Source organism: Hemicordylus capensis, chromosome 1 (genome assembly GCF_027244095.1).
Source record: "Hemicordylus capensis ecotype Gifberg chromosome 1, rHemCap1.1.pri, whole genome shotgun sequence".
Classification (NCBI taxonomy): Eukaryota; Metazoa; Chordata; class Lepidosauria; order Squamata; family Cordylidae; genus Hemicordylus; species Hemicordylus capensis.
Window position 1 is genome coordinate 228,930,023 of NC_069657.1, and position 19,499 is coordinate 228,949,521.

Sequence of the window (19,499 nt, forward strand, 5' to 3'; positions counted from 1 at the left end):
TTGCACCCTTCCTTACTTAACCCGCTTTTATGGCTGGGTGCCATAGATGTTGCTGTGTCTCTGTTGCTTGTGGATGAAAAATGCTTGGGGGAGGGAGGGCGGGACACATTTGATGCTGCTGTTGGCCCTAGTCTGCTGCCCTAGTCTACTGCACCTGTGATGTCATGCTTGCATGCTCATTTCTGTTCATTGTTGCTTTGTGTAGATCAATTGCATTTCGGGGGGGGGGGGAACACACTGAAGCTATTCTCATGACCAGCAAAAACAGGGCTTGAGGTCTGAAGGCGGGGTTAGCACTACCATGTGGAACCTTGGCAAGCTCTCAAACAGGGCTCTGTCAAAAGAGGGTCACTCAGTTCCCAGCCCCTCCTCTAAAACCAGGTTCAGCAAGCAGAGGAGGTTGCCTACCCCCTCCCATTGCCCGTGTGGAGCCATGGAATGCTGTGGGACCCTGCTTGAGGCTCCCTCCCCAGGGATACCATAGAGACTGGATAACAGAGTGGGCTGCAAAGCAAGCAGAAGTTTGCTTGGGGAAAGCCTGTCCAGCAAACAGCACTGAGCTTCCTTAAAGTGGCAGGCACCTTGCAAATGAGCCCAAGGGAAAATATGAACATAGGAAGCTACCTTCCACTGAGTCAGACCATTAGTCCATCCAGATTAGTACTGTCTTAGTACTGTCGACACAGACTGGCAGTGGCTTCCCGAGGCTCTCAGGCAGGATTCTCGCTCAGCCCGACCTGGAGATGCCAGGCAGGGAGCTCAAATCCTTCTTCCTATAGCAGCCCTATACCCTAAGGGGAATAGTTGCACAGAAACATGTCATACTATTCATTCATTTTACATTTTACTAGCTGACCCTGCACAGAGCATCTGTGTGGTCTTGCACTGAGCCTGTGGCATTGCACCCCCGCTATGCTCTTGCTTGCTCTCGCCGCCCCAGCAACACTCTTGCTCACCACCCCCGCTCTCCCCCACAAGTCTCTCACCACACCTGCAATGTTCTCGCTCACTCTCTCCACCCCCACTCTCCCCCCACAAGTCTCTCTCCACCCCCCACTCACCCCCTGCAAGTCTCTCACCACCTCCTGCTCTCCCCCCGCAAGTCTCGTGCTCGAGCTCCGTCTTCCTATCTCTGTCTCGCAGTCCTTGCTTTCCCCCGCCACTGCCAGGGACTGTCGCCTGCTTGCCTGACAGCCTCCGAGCTCCCTGCTGCTTCACAACGCCCCTGATCCAACTGTCAAACTGCTTTCCAGCCGCCCCGCAGGGTGCATGGCCCATCTAGAAGAATTAATAATATAGAATATCCCACTCTTCCTCCAAGGAGCCCAGAGCAGTGTACTACATACTCAAGTTCCTCCTCACAACAACCCTGTGAAGTAGGTCAGGCTGAGAGTAAAGTGACTGGCCCAGAGTCACCCAGCAAGTCTCATGGCTGAATGGGGATTTTTGTGCTCCTTCCTGTCCCCTGCAAGTCACTGGACAAGAGCAGGAGTGTCCCTGCCTTAGCCTGCAGCTGCCCTTGCCTGCAACGTGCTGTAGTGGTTAAAGTGCTGGACTAGGACTGGGGAGACCCGAGTTCAAATCCCCATTCAGTCATGAGACTTGCTGGGTGACTCTGGGCCAGTCACTTCTCTCTCAGCCTAGCCTACTTCACAGGGTTGTTGTGTGAGGAGGAACTGGGCTCTGGGCTCTGCCAGTTACTCCATAAATCTGCTGGTGGAGTGGGAGCGACCGCTGGAATGACTGTCCCTGCAAGGGTCACTGGTTCGGCCTCATGGCGGCAATGGCAGTGGGGGGGAAGGGGGGTTCTCCCTTTAACCTTCTACACACACTATACAGTGGAGTGGGGGTGGGGTGCCACAGAGGCGACAGCCACAGCTGCGGGGAGGGTGAGCGGACGAGGGGAAGGGTCCCCTTTCTGCCTTCCCAAACCATGCTGCGGTGTACGGAGAACATAAGAACATAAGAACAGCCCTGCTGGATCAGGCCCAAGGCCCATCTAGTCCAGCATCCTGTTTCGCACAGTGGCCCACCAGATGCCACTGGAAGCCACAGACAGGAGTTGAGGGCGTGCCCTCTCTCCTGCCATTACTCCCCTGCAACTGGTACTCAGAGGCACCCTGCCCTTGATGCTGGAGGTCGCCCGCAGCCCTCCGACTAGTAGCTATTGATAGACCTCTCCTCCATGAAGTCATCCAAACCCCTCTTAAAGCCATCCAGGTTGTTGGCTGTCACCACATCCTGTGGCAGAGAGTTCCACAAGTGGATCACACGTTGTGTGAAAAAGTACTTCCGTTTGTTGGTCCTAGACCTCCTGGCAATCAATTTCATGGAGTGACCCCTGGTTCTAGTGTTGTGTGAGAGGGAAAAGAATCTCTCTCTCTCCACTTTGTCCACACCATGCATGATTTTATAGACCTCTATCATGTCTCCCCGCAGTCGTCTTTTTTCTAAACTAAAAAGCCCCAGGTGTTGTAGTCTTGCCTCATAAGAAAGGTGCTCTAGGCCCCTGATCATCTTGGTTGCCCTCTTCTGTACCTTCTCCAGTTCAACAATGTCCTTTTTAAGATGTGGTGACCAGAATTGTACGCAGTACTCCAAGTGTGGTTGCACCATAGTTTTGTATAAGGGAATTATAATGTTAGCCGTTTTATTTTCAATCCCCTTTCTAATGATCCCTAGCATGGAAGTTGCCTTTTTCACAGCTGCCACATATTGAGTCAACACTTTCAACGAGCTGTCCACCACAACCTCAAGATCCCTCTCCTGGTCGGTCACCGACAGCTCGGATCCCATCAGCATATAGTGTGTGTACCTTGTGCCTGGGCTACTTATGGGGGCATCTGGCAATTGCTCCAGGGGGCATCTGCTGTGTCCCTCCTGGATCTGAGGAATGTGTTGGGGGTGTGTGTGACTCTTCCTTTGGGGCTGGTTGGCAGCTGCAGCTGCTCTAGTCTTCTCTCTCCTTTTGGGCATCAGGATGGAGTTCAGTTCCTTTGACAGTGCTGCAATTGCCAGGAAAGGGTTAACTGAGGCTACCAATCATAGAGCTACAAAGCAGGACTGCAGCTTGGAGCCCTCTGAGTGGTCTCCTTGGGTCATGTGCTTGCTCTGTCCACTCACGGACTGCTGATGCCATGGGTGGGGCTCGAGAACCAACAATGCTAGCAATGGCTGGAGAGAACCTTAAAAAGTAAATCGTTTGTCACTCACACTCCCTGCTGGGCTTGCAGCATGTACCCGTCTGTTTGCTATGAGGTAAAAATAGGGTTCTATCTGCTTTCAGATTGTAACCCTGTTTTCTGCTTGTCTGAATAGCTTCACTGTGTGACACAGTGGATGTGGGTGACTTTTGGAAACCTTGTTCTTTGCAAAGCTCTGCTGTTCTTGTTGATGTGTGCTGCAACCACCTTATGGGACAATGGGGATAGACAGTGCCCATTTCTGCCTGTGGGTGCCTCCTAGGAGTGCCACAATGGGTTGGGTTGTAGTGCCCCAATGCGTGCCTGCTACCATTCAGGTTTCAGAGTGATTGTGCAAAGGGTTGATTTTTAAAGAATTTCAAGTTCCCTCCCTGGCATCTCCAAGATAGGGCTGAGAGAAACTCCTGCCTGCAACCTTGGAGAAGCCGCTGCCAGTCTGTGAAGACAATACTGAGCTAGATAGACCAATGGTCAGACTCAGTATGTGGCAGTTTCCTATGTCCCTATGTTCCACTGACCAAAAGACAGTCAATATGAATAGAAGAAATGAAGGTGTGTAATGAATCCTCATAGGGATTCATTGAGAGAAAGTTATTATACACCAAAGAATTCAAACACTTGAAAAATAGTGACCACACACTTTGCTCCATAACTCCACTTCTGCAATGGCTAGAGCTTAGCTTTTTTTTTTTTTTTTTTAAATGAAAGCTGGGAATCTGGAGAAATTAATAGGAGGGATCGGAATCTCAAATAGATTTGAATCAAATCAGGCACAATTCAATTTGTATCCAAATCTAGCCAATGGACCATAGGGGTGATTTGTTTTGTCTCCAAATCACCCAAATCAGCTAGATTCGGGTACAAATCAATTTGCACCTGAATCAGTTTGCACATCCCTACTGTTAAACAGCTACTGGAACAGAAATGAAAGCCCCATGTGAGTTTTCTTGCACAAGAGATGAGCCTAGTTCTGTCCAGGGAACAATTGTTATGGGGCAGCTGTATAAAATTTAATAATTATAATAGCGTTACTTTGGAAGGGACCTCGGAGAACCTAGATAGAGCATTCTAACCAGCCAGATTTCTTCTCCTTTTTTCTTGTTCAATTAAGGCAAAAAAATTCCCTGCCCCCTTTGTGTATTCTCTGTACTTCCCACAGAAGAGTACTAGGACTTTTACATAGAGCAGGCTTTACCATGATTTTACTGAGAGGCTTTACTGTGAATTCCAAGTTGTCCCCAACCCCGCTACGCAAGTAGTGGATTTTTTTTAAACCCCAGATATAAATCAGGATACACTGTAACACCCAGGGGCTATTCCCACGATCAGGCGAAATCGGGCTAGGGGAGCCTAGCCCGATTTCACCTGATCGTGTGAACCACCAGGCTTGCTGGGGAGCCCGGTGGCTTCCTGGCGGTTAACCCACCAAACTAGCCCTCCCTTTAAACCCAGTTTTTAAAATCGTGAGTAGATGCACCGTGGCTACTCATGAGTAGACCCCTGGCCAGGAGGCTTAAAAGCAGCCTCCCGGCTCAGGGGTCTCTTCAGTATGTCCTGTGCGCTCGTGAAGGGCATAGTGGAGCTTCTGGGGGCCACACGGCCCCCAATCCTCCCAGCCCCTGCCGGCTCCATCACGGAGCCGGCAGTCGTGTGGGCGGCCAATCCAGCTGCCCAGGGCAACCACCCTGCTCGTGTGCAGGGAGAGCAAGCTAAGCCCGCTTTCCCTGCTCATCCTCCCCAGGCGGGTCTCTTGGATCGTGAGACCCACCTCACAGTGAAAAACCTGAATTGTGTATGAATTGCTCCCCCAGAACTCGCAGGGACTTCAGGGTAAATGTGGCCGATACGTGAATGCACCACCTCCATTCTGGAGGAGATGCGAGTTAAAAGGCTTTAAAAGCTCCGTCTGAAAAACTTCCTGTTGAAGAGACTTGTTTCCCGGACAGATTAACTGCTGGCCATCCAAGTTGTAAGCCTCTACTGTAAGCCTTCTTGCCAGGCTCACTCCATTTGCCATTTTGGGTGCTTCATTGCATCCCCAGATCAGAAATGTAGCCCTTTTCTTAGCCTATTTGGAAGCATCAACCTGCTGCATTCTTGCAATTACAGTTTGTTCTGATTAAGTGTGTTCTGGTGCCCCCAGATCAATTAATGCAACTGGAATGGGACCGGGATATGCCACTCTGGTTGCATCTGAGCACATACAGAGAGTCAGGACAAGACCAGTCCAGTAGGGATGTGCATGGAACTGGGCGGGGGAAGTTCGAAGGCAGGGGGGTTGACTTTAAAGGCAGGGGAGGGTGCACTTACCTCTCCTTCCACTTTCCCCCCACCAGTGTGGGGGAAATATATCCTTGAGTTGTATTGTCTACTGAGACTCATTAAGAGGTGGAAGGAAGTCTATTTCCCTCCTTCCTATTTAATAGTTTTGGGGAGTAATGCTAGAAAGGGATCTCCCCCTCACAATTCTAGTCAGACTGCTACTTGCAGTGAAGCAACTGTGAAGCAAGCTTTTTGTTTAAGGCCCAGGATGCAGCCTGCTCGATACAGAATCATACCTTATATGGAACAAATACTTTAAAATTTTGACTCCCCACAACTCATACCCGCCAGCTATGTTTTGGACTATAAAAACCTCTCTCATGAGGGCATTGCTCTCTTGCACCTCTCATGCTCCAGCTTTCTTGCCTTGTGCTCAAGCAATCCCTAGATGGCAGGTAGCTATGAAAAACTCCTTTGCTCTGTCTCTGAAATCTTTCACCGTCAAATTTGTGTCCCCCATTCTAGCACTATAACATGGTAAATGTGTGTTAAGGGCAACGTAAGTCATTATCAGAGAGTCTGCTAACCCCTTATGGGAAGACTGTTTCCAGGCAGCTAGCTAGGCACTAATCTTTGCCTTAATTACCCTCTTATTCCATACCCCTACTACCCCTCATAAGAACATAAGAACAGCCCTGCTGGATCAGGCCCAAGGCCCATCTAGTCCAGCTTCCTGTTTCTCACAGTGGCCCACCAGATGCTGCTGGAAGCCACAGGCAGGAGTTGAGGGCATGCCCTCTCTCCTGCCATTACTCCCCTACAACTGGTTCTCAGAGCCATCCTGCCTTTTGAGACTGGAGGTGGCCCACAGCCCTCCGACTAGTAGCCATTGATGGACTTCTCCTCCATGAAGTCATCCAAACCCCTCTTAAAGCCATCCAGGTTGTTGGCTGTCACCATATCCTGTGGCAGAGTTCCACAAGTGAATAACGCGTTGTGTGAAAAGTACTTCCGTTTGTTGGTCCTAGACCTCCTGGCAATCAATTTAATGGAGCGCCCCCTGGTTCTAGTGTTGTGTGAGAGGGGAAAGAATTTCTCTCTCTCCAAATTCTCCACCACACCACCATGCATGATTTTATAGACCTCTATCAGGTCTCCCCGCAGTCGTCTTTTTTCTAAACTAAAAAGCCCCAGGTGTTGTAGTCTTGCCTCATAAGAAAGGTGCTCTAGGCCCCTGATCATCTTGGTTGCCCTCTTCTGTACCTTCTCCAGTTCAACAATGTCCTTTTTAAGATGTGGTGACCAGAATTGTACGCAGTACTCCAAGTGTGGTTGCACCATAGTTTTGTATAAGGGAATTATAATGTTAGCCGTTTTATTTTCAATCCCCTTTCTAATGATCCCTAGCATGGAAGCTGCCTTTTTCACAGCTGCTGCACATTGAGTCTACACTTTCAACGAGCTGTCCACCACGACCCCAAGATCCCTCTCCTGGTCAGTCACCGACAGCTCAGATCCCATCAGCATATACTTGAAGTTGGGGTTTTTCATCCCAATGTGCATCACTTTACACTTGCTAACATTGAACTGCATATGCCATTTTGTCACCCATTCTCCCAGTTTGGAGAGATCCTTTTGGAGCTGCTCACAATCCATTTTGGATTTCACTACCCAGAAGAGTTTGGTATCATCTGCGAATTTGGCCACCTCGCTACTTTCCCCTGCTTCTAGATCATTTATGAAGAAATTAAAAAGCACCAATCCCAGTACAGATCTCTGGGGGACCCCACTTCTTACTTCCCTCCATTGTGAAAACTCTCCATTTATACCTACCCTCTGTTTCCTGTCCTTCAGCCAGTTAGCAATCCACACATGTACTTGTCCCCTTATCCCATGACTGCTAAGTTTCCTCAGGAGTCTTTGATGAGGAACTTTGTCAAAAGCTTTTTGGAAGTCCAGGTATACTAAGTCAACTGCATCACCTTGATCCACACACTCATTGACACCCTCAAAGAAGTCCAAAAGGTTGGTGAGGCAAGATTTACCTTTGCGGAAGCCATGCTGGCTCACTCCCAGCAGGTCCTGTTCTTCTAGGTGCTTTACAATTTTATCCTTGAGGATGCTTTCCATCAATTTGCCTGGAACGGACGTTAGGCTAACTGTCCTGTAATTTCCCGGATCGCGACTGTGTCCCTTTTTGAAAATCGGTGTTACATTTGCTACTCTCCAGTCCTCTGGTACAGAGCCCGATTTCAGGGATAAGTTGAAAATTTTAGCAAGGAGGTCGGCAATTTCACGTTTGAGTTCTTTGAGGACTCTTGGATGGATGCCATCTGGCCCTGGTGATTTGTTAGCTTTCCGTTTTTCCAGACAGTTTAGTACACCATCTCTTGTCACTACTATCTGACTCAGCTCTCTAGCCTCCATCCCTAAAAAGCCTGGTTCAGGAACAGGTATATGCTGAGTATCCTCTGCCGTGAAGACAGATGCAAAGAACTCATTTAGTTTCTCTGCAACCTCCATATCCTTCTTAATAATCCCTTTCACTCCGTCATTGTCTAATGGCCCAACTGCCTCCCTGGCAGGTTTCCTGCTTCTGATGTACTTAAAGACGTTTTTGTTATTCCCCTTGATACTTTTGGCTAAATGTTCCTCAAACTCTCTTTTTGTCTCCCTTATTGTCACCTTGCATTTCTTTTGCCAGAGTTTGTGTTCCTTTCTGTTCTCTTCATTTGGACAGGCCTTCCAATTTCGGAAGGAAGTCTTCTTCCCTTTTATGGCTTCTTTGACGGTACCCGTGAGCCATGCTGGCATCCTCCTGGACTTAGTGGTATCTTTCTTCCTTTTGGGTATGCAATCTAACTGGGCTTCTAGTATTGTGGTTTTGAGTAAACCCTATGCACTCTGGAGCGAAGTGACTGTCCTGATTTTCCCTTTCAGTTTTCTTGTCACCATACTCCTCATTTTGGAGAAGTTTCCTTTTCTGAAATTAAAAATGTCCATGTTAGACATCCTTGGTGATTCTCTCCCCGCATGTATGCTGAATTTGATGGCACTATGGTCACTGTTCCCTAAAGGGTCGATGACACTGACATCATGCACCAGGTCCTGGGTGTCACTCAGAATTAGGTCCAAGGTCGCCTTCTCTCTGGTTGGTTCCATGACCAACTGTTCTAGGGCACAGTCATTTAGTGTATCTAGAAATCTGACCTCTTTGTCCTGACCTGACTGTGAATTTACCTAGTCTATGTGTGGGTAATTGAAGTCACCCATAATTACAGCCCTGCCTTTCCTTGACGCCTCCCTGATTTCTTCCTGCAACTCCCAGTCACGTCCCAGTCGCCTCCCTGATTTCTTCCTGCAACTCCCAGTCACTGTCGGCGTTTTGATCCGGAGGGCGATAGCACCTCCCCAGTAGCACATTCCCTTTCTGGCCTTGTATAGTCACCCGCAGGGTTTCTGTGGAGGACTCCAGTCCACCTAGGTTTTCAAGCTTGTTAGATTCTATCTCTTCTTTAACATACAGTGCTACTCCATTTCCAATGCGCCCTCCCTGTCCTTTCTATAGAGTTTATACCCAGGGATAACAGTGTCCCACTGGTTCTCACTGTTCCACCATGTTTCTGTTATGCCCACTATATCTATTTCTGCGTTAGCAACCAAGCACTCCAGCTCACCCATCTTGGCTCGGAGGCTTCTGGCATTGGCATATAAGCACCTATACTCTGAATCTCTCCCCTGAAGTATGCTATTCTTATGACTCTTTGACCTGCGGGCACAGGCTCCTGTCTGCTCTTTATGCGGTTCTGCACTGTCCCCTTCTGTTTTATCTGAATTCATTGCACCCTCAGACTTTAAGGGATGGCTTTTGCCAAAAGGGATACTGCCCAGCTCCCGTCGGCTGTTCCCCAGGTGTCATTTTAAAAGCTGCTCTGCAGCCTTTTTGATTTTAAGCGCCAGCAGTCTGGTTCCATCTTGGTTCGAGTGCAGCCCGTCCCTTTTGTACAGGCCTTGCTTGCCCCAAAATGTGTCCCAGTGCCTAACAAATCTAAACCCCTCCTCCCGGCACCAACGTCTCATCCACGCATTGAAACCCTTCAGCTCTGCCTGTTTCACTGTACCTGCGCGTGGAACAGGTAGCATTTCTGAGAATGCTACCTTGGGGGTCCTGGACTTCAATACACTACCTATCAGCCTAAATTTGGCTTCCAGGACCTCCCGACTACATTTCCCCACAGCGTTGGTGCCAACGTGCACCACAACAGCTGTCTCCTCCCTAGCACTGCCTAGGAGTCTGTCTAGACGCTGCGTGATTTCCACAACCTTCACACCAGGCAGGCAAGTCACCGTGCGGTCAACACGTGGGTCACAAACCCATCTCTCTATACCTCTAATGATCGAGTCACCCACTACAAGGAGGCCCCCATCCCCCAGAGGAGTATCCCCTGTGCAAGAGGATATGGGCTCATCATCCACAGAAGGGGTCCCTTCTAAAGGAGCATTTCCCTCTTCCTCAGACTGATGTCCTCCTCCTTCATTATCCCTGACAGCAGAGGAGCTACCAGCCCTGGGGTGGGATGCCTCTATCACATCCCTGAAGGTCTCGTCCACATGCCTCTCTGTCTCTCTGAGCTTCTCCAGATCTGCCACCTTGGTCTCGAGGGAACTGATTTGTTCCCTGAGGGCCAGGAGCTCCTTGCACCGTGCACACACCCATGACTTCTGCCCACGGGGCAAATAGTCATACATGTGGCACTCTGTGCAATATACTGGGAAGTGCCCCTTCACCTGCTGACTTTCTATCTTCATACTGTCTTGTTGGCTGTTTACAGTATTTGGAAATATTTTATTGTAAGTAGTTTATTATATGTTTATTAGAAGGATAGGTCTCAGCTGTAATGATCAGCTATTTAACTGTCCAAACAGCCTTTCCCAATAATATGAGGGATACAAGGGAGGAATATGTACTTACGTTCTCTTCTCCACCAGGCTCCTTGTGATCCAAACTCCCACACACACTTCCCGCTAAACTCCTGCAAAGCTCCTATGTCCTGTTTGCTATGCTCTGTTCGCTATGCTCTCAGGCCTTCACCTATTTTGTAGAGTAGCCTTCCAACTAAATAAAGCAACTTTGTTTTAAAGGCATGGGTCTATACCAGGCTCACGCAACTTAGGCCCCCCAGCTGTTTTTGGACTACAACTCCCATAATCCCAAGTCCCAGTGGCCAATAGCCAGGGTTTATAGGAGTTGAAGGCCAACATCTTCAGGAGGACCAAAGTTGAGCAGCCCCAGTCTATACTCTTCTCTCCTTCCAGTGCATCCATACTGTAATCAACATTCCCTAGTATTTTAAGGTTAACATAGCTGGATACCAGTTTGCACCCTTTTGGAGCCAATCTCCCCCACTTTAAGCAAAGCATTGTCACAAAGGGTAGTTACTATTGTAAACCACCCTGAGATTTTATATAAGGTGGTATATAAATATGATAAATAAATATGTTACAGAGGTGACGATATATGTATTCTTCCTTACACCAGACAAGATTTTATGACCTTTTTTAATGTGCAGGTAAGATTTTAAGAACTTTTTTTAATGTGTAGGTAAAGCAAACGAAAACAAAGATCTTACATACTTGAGCAAATGTGTTTAAGTATTAAAACATAAGTGTCAATGTTCTGTCTCAAACAGCTGGAAACTCTTGAGATTAATTACAGCAACTGATACTAAATAACCAATCTAAGAACAGGGGAAAGGAGAGAGGAGGAGATGACTCTGCAGAACAAATTTTTAACCCTTTTTAATACATCAATAAATTTCATTGCCTCTTTCATTTCTTCCCTAACATTAATAGTTGTTGCAGCTGTTCAGTATACACAGCCTCTTTAATCTTATGCTTTACTGTATTTCCTGTTATAGCCAAAATAAACATCTTTGTTTGTACAATTCCTCTTATGTTTTCCCTTCATATGCTTTTCAAACAGTTTTTATTATGGTTTCAAACAGTTTTTATTATGTTGCATGTCTGACAAATGAACCTTATACCTTTTTAACAGGGGTCTCCCCAATGTAAAATTCTTCACATTCCAGACAGATGATCTTATACACTGTTCCTTTAATTTGGCAACTACCTATTCCTTTGCACAAATCAAACAACACCCGCCCCCTTTACTGCCATAAAACCTAGAACTTGCCAGATGCTGCTTCAGGTTCATTTATTTATTTATTTAGCACATTTTTATACCACCCTAACCCAAGGTCTTCATGAGTGCTGTATAGACCACATTAGTCTTCAGGACATGTTTTCTCAAGATCTTTTGTGTTTTCCAGTCACATAATGAATTTTAAGTATTCCTCAAATTTTGTACTCTTAGATTGATCCATAGGGCATTTATAACCATTCCTTCTAACTAATTCTTCAGCTTTTCTCCTAGAGACCTCCATCTGCTCATTAGATGAAGCTCCCACAGCTCTCTGTATAACATGCATCACAAGCTGCTCTTTTTTAAAAAAATGCTTCTATTAGTGTTATAAGTGGAAACAGAAAGGTTACATCTCTGAGAATCCAACAAAACCAAACAAGTTAACATACAAAGTCTTATCTATCAAAACCAAGACAGAAGAAGAATACAATAGAATTGAAGGAAAGTCTTTAACTGGGTATCAGTAGCTATCAATAAAAGAATCTTGAACCCTAACCCTAAAGGAAAAAAGGGCGGGGGGAAACAGCCCCAACTTGGTTGATCATCCTACTGTCAGGTAATCTAAGGAGGAGGGAACCAACCCAACTATAACGTACAAAATAGAAAAAATGCAAGTAATTCAAGCGCAGAGCCAGACATCCCCAATCTTCTGTGGTGTGAGCTCCACACCACAAGCTCAAGAAATATTGTTAAATATTGGTGGTTAAATTCTGTATTCTCGAGGAAAGAAAGTATACATTCTCTCACTCCATTTTCATCCTGCATCTGATTTGAAACCTATATAAAGAATAATAAGAAAAGAAGTTTATTAGAAAACTTTGTTAAGTTAACTGAATCTCATAATGTATATATTTAATAAAATATGTTTTGTTATGTATTACTCTCCAGTGCTAAATAACAGGGGAAATTCTGAAAAATCTTGGATTCTCTAGTCTTTTCTGTCCCAACTACATTAAATGAGAAATTTAGTATATTATCTTATATGTCAAGCTGATGGACTGAGAGAATCTAAAAAGATCAAAGGAGATCTATGTTTCTAGCAGAGCCAAAAATGAGTTCAGAGAACGTTAAAATCCTTGTTCTATCAAACCAGATTACAGGTTAACCACAATAACCTCACCAGCAAAATGCTATGCAATTCTCTTCCAATTGACTTTCAATATTATAAATAACAAATGAAGAGATCTAGATAGAATTGATGAATTCAATCCCACTAGTAAGAGCTCAAAAATAGATGGGTATTTTAAAATGTACCTCAAATATGTCTCAAATATGTCCTGGTGTGTAATTTTAAATGTACTTCAATGACGTTTATATTATTATAATTTCAGTACAATAAGGGAAGATCTATCAAGCCAAACATAAATTGGTTATGCATTTCTCTGCGCTCAAACCATGCCCTAAATCACACCAGTCCCTTCATTCTGGCTGTCTCCTCCACAGACAATTCAGCTACCTCCTGTAGAATCCACGGTAAGTTCAAAAAAATAGCAGTATGGAAAAACTTATTGGTGTTTATGGGCTCATCTATAAATCTAATTGTCAGAGAGGATAAAATTTAAAACTCTCATGGAACACTCCCCCTGAATTCAATTAATTATTAGACAACTGTATATACAAAACGATTTCCAACAAGAATATTCAATGGAGAAGAAAACAAGAATTGTAAGTACGAATTCTGCCATGAGAAAAGTAGTATGCATGTTGTAAATACAAGGCCACGTGTCCAGCAACATATAAATATCCCATCGTTGCAGACTGGTATTCAAAAGCCATAGTAAAATAATTAACAAAGATCAGCTAAACCTCTAACAGTGCCCCTCCACATGTAATGAAAAACAAACAAATAAGCTGGAGAGATAAATGGAGGGAGACAAAATTCAGCCTTGACTGAGCTTTATAACCTACAGCTGGCGGCATAAGCTATCAAACTACAGCAGTGAAATATCCCCTCCATACATATATCTAATCCTTCGCAGTTTACTTCCAGTTGTTTGCATCCAGCTAAGCTTCTCAAAGTGTTATTATAAAGTATTCATAACGGGTCATTAAAAAAGCCCATAGGGGAGGAAAGAGGGAATAATGAACTGGAGCTAAAAAAAAGAGTATAGCATAATCTTCAGCTGCTTGTCATTCGTATCCATTTATTTATTTATTTATTTATTTGATTTGATTTCTATACTGCCCTTCCACAAAAAAGTCATACAATAGAGTATAGCCAGTAATCTTGTTCCATAATTTTAAAAATATGTGTGCTATTATATCAATTTGCTTCTAAGAATTAAGTTTGCAAGAATATTCTCAGTCCTTCCCTGAATCCTCCAGTCCCAATGCATTCTCATTTCTTCCTTAGAAAACAAGAAAACAAAAGAGAACCCAAAGCAGATATATGTGAAATTTCCTTAGGTCTTTAAAACAATCGGGTTCATAAAGCCATGTTCCTGATTAGATTATTACCCAAGTTAGACCTTATTTAGAACTCCCTAAATATTGATGGTTGAAATAAGAAAGGCAGTTAACACAGGGAATGCCTTGAAAGACTAAGTAATAAGGCTTAATATTAAGCTATACTCAAAGTTACAATCCTAAAGTAAAACCCTAAATGATCACATATAATTCAGTTTCTTTTCTGATGATATGTATTAATTCTTTAGGTTAAGACTTTGAATATTGAGGTTATTTCAGTATTAAACCCTATGTGGAACTCCCTAAATAATATTTGATGTAGAAAACATTAAGCACAGGGAATACATTGAAGAGCCAATTAAAGAGGTATAATATGTATTTATACTCAAAGTTAGAACCTTTAGATAGGTAGATAGACCTTGAGTTAATCACATTTCTCGGAACCAAGGAAAAGGAGATAAACATCATAGAAAAAAGGGAGAAGCCAGCGTTAAGATCTTTGAGGCTTTGAGAATCTTCCCACTCACACCACAAAGGGTTAATCTGAAATCTTAGAAACAGTGTCCAAGGACATTCTCTCATAGGGGAGAGACTAAGCAAGTCGGAACTATAACTTCTGTGGCTGAGACAAAGGGTTATCAAGTTTTTTCAAAGAGAAATCACTCCAGTCTAGATCAATCCATGTAGAACCTCACCATAGTTGTAGTTCCCAAAGCCAAATAGTTCTATTAATACACCCACACAAGTAAGCAACTGAAGCAAGTAAACTTTCAACTAAAATTAAAGCTTTCAGGTCCATTCTGATAAAATCTTCTGAATTTATCTCAAAGTGAAACACATCTTAACAGTCTCTCCCCATACCGGTTAGCCCAGCCTGTCTTTAGCAAGATCATCATTCAGTAAAAGTGAAAGTAGTGAGGAATGAGAGTAATGAGGAATAATAAATCTTCACCGCTCCAGCTCGACCAAGTAATATATATGGGAATTCTTCAAGATAAAGTCAGGTTCTCGACATAAAAGAGGTAAACTTTTTTTCCAACACTTTCATTTCCCCAGTCAGAGCTTAGATAATTAATGGCAAAAAGATGATTGTTCAGCCTTAAAACACTTTGTCAGCGTGCAAACAGAAGGAATTGTAAATGGAACTATTAGTTCAAAGCAAAATCTTCTAGAGTCGAATCCTCCCAGCAAGCAGGTAAGCAGAATTTTTCCACGCAGGGCTTTATAAGACATACGTATCCTGGTTAAACTTGTGGCTTTGCAAAACAATAAAATGAAAAAATGAAATCAAAAGAGAGAGGGAAAAAGAAGCCATTCTTCTCTCCAAGTCTATCCTCTTCTCCATTCCATTTCTCCATTGCAAGTTCTTATCTGCCAAGAAGTTCAAGGCAGAGGGGGGTGTTCACAAAGAGTTTAAAATGGGGGGGGGGATCCATAATGATCTCTGACAAAAGCTATAAATAGTTTAAAGTTCAAGATTAAAGTAAGAAATAAGTATTTGCTGGAGTATCAGACATTTTAAAAAATTCTTCAAGGCAAAACTGAAAGCTGTTGGCATTGGAATGCTGAGATCTCCAGCAAAATAAAGATAGCAGGAAATAAGTAAGAACTATCGATTTAAAAAGCCGTAGATCTGCCAAACTCACGGCTGTGGACATCTCAGAGATTTATTAGGAAAGCTAAGAGTTAGAGCAGGTCGTCTGTGACTAGGTGAAAATGCCTCTTCCTGTTCGGTCCGATGATAGCAGAAAGGTCTCTCCAGATGTTCATCCAGGGTTTTCCAGATTTTTTAGGGTCCAAAGGCCCCCTGGACTCCCACCTCTGGAAGGAGGACAAAGCCCCGTGCACATACTGACTTCCATCTAGCCAATGGAAGGTGATAAGACCAAACGGTTGAGAAAACCCTAACAGCTGACTTAGTCAGGAGTTTTCATTCAGATGCCATATTGCCTCTCGCTGCTCTTTAATCGCCTGGTTAAAGAGGCCATGTATCACACAATCAAAGCATAAGATTAAAGAGGCCATGTATATTTAGCAGCTGCAACCAATTATTAATGTCAGGGAAGAAATAGATTGTGAATCGTCCAGGGACTTTTGTATGGGGCAGTATAGACATGCAATAAATAGATAAATAAATAAATAAATAAATAATATATGAAAGAGGCAATGAATTTATTGATCTGTTATAAGGGTTAAAAATTTGTTCTGCACAGTAATTCCTCCTCCTCCTTCTCTCCTATTCTTGGATTGGTTATTTAATTTAAATTGCTGTATTTAATCTCAAGAGTTTCCAGCTGTTTGAGAAAGAGCATTGATGGTGATGTTTTAACATTGGAACATGCTTGCTCAAGTTTGTAAGATCTTTGTTTTATGCACTAAGAGGTCTTAAAATCTTGTCTAAATATTATCACACTTCAGAACTAACCTGGTAACAGTCTCCTTGGGTCTTTTGAAAGATAGGCAAGGTGTAAACTTTTTCTCTTGTTTTAAAGATAGATGGAAGAGGTTATATTGGCTCTCAAAGTCACTTTTCCCTTGTTTGGAAGACTGGTTCCTGGTTAGATATATTGACAAAATGCCTTAATATATGTATATGCTACACACTGATAATAGTTTTGTAAACTTTGTGTATTAATTTGTTATATGGTCTGATCTGTGCAGATATTACTATTAGTGACAGATGTTACTATACCTTTAATGTTGTCTGGTTATATTTGTTGGAGTAGCTGGAATTTATAATGATATACATAATGATGGTTGAAAGTGTGGTATAATATTTTTAAAAAACCCAAAAGTTTAGAAGACTCCAAAAGGCTTTTTCTGCAGTTTGTGCTACCTGCTTTGTTAAAAATGCCTCAACTTCTCATCTGTGAATAAGCAAGAGTATTTACAGGGATCACACACAAACCATGGGTACACTGTTGCTGGTTTTAAAATCTGACCAGTTTTATAGTAATTGGTGTGAGCTCTATGGACTACTGGCATTGTACATTTTAGCTCGTGGAAAGAGATGGGTAAAAGGGAGTATGGTACTGAATTAATCTGATGAGAAATGTAGCCAGTTAGGAAACTGGGCACAGTACATGGCAACTGGGGGACTGCTCTGTCAAGGAATTTGGAAATTATACTCTAGGGGTGAGGGGGGATTTCAAGGCTTGAGCTTGAACAAACTGTCTGAAAACATTGTTTGCCCCAAATAACATTACCTTCTTGCCCCAAAGCTGGAGGAAATCTCTCCTTTCTCTTCACTGGACTACACACCCGGAAGCAAAGCAGAAATTATACAGTAGGCAGAGGCAAAACACACCAATTATTTACCAGACCAGAAGAATTTAGAGGAGCTACTAGGTCTGTCAACTTTGTATCTGTATTGTTTACTCTGAAAACTGTCTTCCTTTACTATGAAAGACAACTTATTTCCATAGGGGAAAGGTTCAAGCAACAGCACTGCTATTTTCACTAAGGTGTAGACCTCTGTCTGGGTTGAACCCCTTCAAAGTGCCAGAGGGCAGGGGGAGCTCACATAATTGAATGTTCCACCATAAAAAAACTAACAACTACTAAATGTGTGTTTAGTTTTCTATATACTGTATACAGAGAAGTTTGTTGTTGTTGTTGTTATTGTGGAGTCCCTCCTGTGTAGCATGTGCACAGCATTCAGTGGTCCCTCTAATTTTTTCCATCTCTGTGTGGGATGAGTTTTGATCTGGGTAGCAGTATCAAGGCAGTGTGTGTGCATGTGCATTCAGAATGGGGCCTTCCTGATTCAACCTGAGTGGCATTGAAAATGAACTGAGTGGATATCCAAAAACTTGTGAGCGCGAGTGCTATCAGGTAACTAATAATGCTGGTGACATCAACAGCACACTGTTCATTACATTTTACTGCTAATTTGAAGTGCAAATTTGAGGGAGTTCTCTTTTTGATTTTGGATATGCTTAGCATTCCATCATTTCGGAGCAGAAGATACTATCAAACTCAATTTTGCCCAGGTCAGACTATGTTCCCCCCAGACTGAGTGACTAGCCTTCAGTTATTTATTTATTTTATTCTTGCCTTCTGCCTTCCCTTCGCTCAGGACACATGGGCCTTGAGTGGCAGCCCCCCCACCCCCGCACTTCTCCAGGACCTGTTTTCTGGCTGAATTAGAGCTCTGAGGAGCTCTTCTGGCCTCTTCCTCCTCTTTAAGTAAGTTGTGGTGGCATGTTTTAATGATACTTATTAGTGTCTTTCTCTTTACCTTCTGTCTAGAAAGTAGTATATTTAAAAAGTTGTACACAAAGGACTTAGCCTCTGAGCACAGATGGATTAATTTTCTTCCCTGTAAGCTTCAGGCCTCCACTTAATGGTTAATGGCTGATAGGATAATGGCTTACTCAAAGTAGTCTCATTGAAATTAAAAGGACATTAGGCCTTCCTTAGCATGTTCTTTTAATTTCAGTCGGATAACTTTTCTTTGAGTAATGTTCCTCATTATGTCAGCCACTATCTCTTTCCTGCAGTATTCACTACAAAGTAGGATGGATTATTGGCATTTTTCTTTTAATTATACTAACAGATCTTGTTCCCTGTGCAATGCTTTGGCCAATTAAAGATTCACTGAGAACAATCTGTGTGCTTGGTGGAGCGGTGGTGAGTTTATCTCAAAAGTTTTTAATGTTGTTTTCCATACACATTTTTAAAAGGACCTTTCCATTATTTTCCCCTCTCCCAAGAGCATTTTTCAGGGATTGTTTAATGGTTCCCTCATTATATGTAAGCAAGTCCCATTGACTTTAATGAAGTTTACTTCCCTCTAGATGTGCACATAAAATTGCAGTCTCAGTTATCAAAATGTTGCTGGAAAAGGCATGTCTACTCAGCCCAGCATCCTCGTTCTCACAGTGCTCAGCTACATGCTTCCAGAAAGCTCCAAACAAGTGCAGCAAGGAAATCCCAGAAACCATTCCCACTCAATGCCAACAAACTATTATTGTGGTGTAGACTGCCCTCGAACATGGAGCTTCTACATGACAGACAAACCACCTGTGGATATGGAAGCTTCATTTCTGAAGTGTGGCCAAGTGAAACTTCCATATTCACTGGCAGTTTAGTTCTGATGTAGAACCTACATATTCAAGAGCAGTCTACACCAGAACGACCGTTTCTTGGTGCTGGGTGGGAATTGTTTTTAGGATTTCCATGAGGAGTCTCCTTCAGAACTTCCTAGTATGGGGTCCTTGATTCCAATCCTATACATTTTTACTTAGAAGTAAGCCCCAGAGAAATAAATGGGATTTTCCCTGCAGAAGGGGTAAAATAGAACCCACATTCTTGCCTAGGATCTCTGCTCGTCCTGATCCCTATGCATGTTTACTCAGAAGTAAGCTCCAGTGGAATCAATGGACTTCCTTTCAAATAATTTATTCCAAGCTTTGCAGTATGCC

The 19,499-nt window shown here is 43.6% G+C and overlaps 1 long non-coding RNA gene across 1 annotated transcript in view; it reads left to right on the top strand.

Annotated features, from left to right (window-relative positions):
- Positions 1–3,127: 3,127 nt before the first annotated feature.
- LOC128339964 (uncharacterized) overlaps positions 3,128–19,499 on the top strand; it is a 31,352-nt gene continuing 14,980 nt past the window's right edge. The window contains exons 1-2 of the long non-coding RNA XR_008313362.1: positions 3,128–3,258; positions 18,152–18,261. This is a non-coding gene — a long non-coding RNA (uncharacterized LOC128339964). The remainder of the gene's footprint in view (positions 3,259–18,151; positions 18,262–19,499) is intronic.